Here is a 1,502-nt window from a genome sequence, read left to right as displayed (position 1 = left end):
ACCCCCCTCCCCCCTCTCTACCCACCCGTACTCTTTCTCGGTCCACCAACCTCGCTTCCTCACCCCACCCCACCCCACCCCACCCCACCCCTGTCTCTTTATTTCAGACACACGAGCGCATGCAAACACAATATTATATCTACGCATACCCGCACACTTCCACGAACAGAAGGCAACCCAGCTAATCCCATTATCAGTGCGTACGCTCGTAGAGTGAGCAGTGAGCGGTGACCCCTCTGAGTGTCTCGCCTAGCGTGGAAGCCAGAACGTACAATGCCCAGCATTATCATAATTGCCGGAGCGGGAGAGACTTTCATGCCTCTGACAAGCTGCTGAGATTCCACAATGCCTGGGACTGCAAGGTTTCCAGCAACAAGCCATTGCTGCTACTATTACTATTACTGTATAAGAGCGTATTTCCTTTTTTGCAGATTTGCTGAGCACACACGTAGTAAATTGGTCGCTTTTAAGCTCAAGGGGGCTATCCTGATAAATGCTGTTTTGAGAAAATCGAAGTTAAAGTTTTTGGATCCTTATTTAAAAGACAAGGAGAGTTTTCTCTATAACCAAACAAATATACACACCGTTGAAACCAAGCCTCTCCTAAAGGTAGGGCAATACCTACTTTTGGTGTAGATTAAGATTTCTGAAAACCACCGAAATCTGGGTTAGCCCGCTTGTCCTTAAAAGCGACCAATTTAACCAAGAGGAAGCCCTGTGCGTGATTAAGTCTTGCCTCAGTCTCACACAAATTTAAGCAAGTTAAACTAAAGTTGAGTAAAGAACGTAAAGTGAAATTATTACTTATGTCAAGATGACGATTTGGGGGCAAAAACAGTCACATACCCAGACATAAAAAATCAAGATGTTTTAGCCTGTTTGCACAACCTGAACGGAACATATCTTGTCACACCTAGATAGAAGTCGCATCTATAAATGATAGCAACTTGGCAAACTGTTTGAATCGAAGGAAAAAGGACAAATATTCTGCTCACAGTAATACTCCTACATTTTATTTTTAGTTACTTGTCTCTTAAAATGTCGAAGAGAAACTCGTGGACAGGATGTTACAGTAGGATTTTGTTTTTATTTGTGTTTCTACTTTCGGGATATTCAGAAGCAAGTGGGGGGTAAATTGCGCTGTGCCATACTCTAAAAAATCGAACTCATGTTTAAAGTAAAGAATGCAGTTGACGTCCTATTTAGTTGCACTGACGTCCACGTGTAGTTATGAGCTCGCTTCCCAGTGCTTGTTATTTCGATTGTGAGAGTAAATTTTTCCCGCCTCCATCAGCACAATTTAGATCATAATTTAGGAGACGGGCAGCTTCAATTACGCCTGCTAGGGCCAACCCGGGCTGAATGAGAAGCAACGTCCCTGCGGATTGACGGGGATGCTTGCCAAGGGAATCAAACCCATGCTCACAGAACTCAACGGCCGAGAGCGCAACCATGTCACAACAGACGCCAGTGGAGTGCTTGTGGGACTGTCAAAGGGGGGG

Source organism: Aplysia californica, unplaced genomic scaffold (genome assembly GCF_000002075.1).
Source record: "Aplysia californica isolate F4 #8 unplaced genomic scaffold, AplCal3.0 scaffold00090, whole genome shotgun sequence".
In the NCBI taxonomy this organism is placed as follows: domain Eukaryota; kingdom Metazoa; phylum Mollusca; class Gastropoda; order Aplysiida; family Aplysiidae; genus Aplysia; species Aplysia californica.
Note: the sequence above shows the minus strand (reverse complement) of the source record.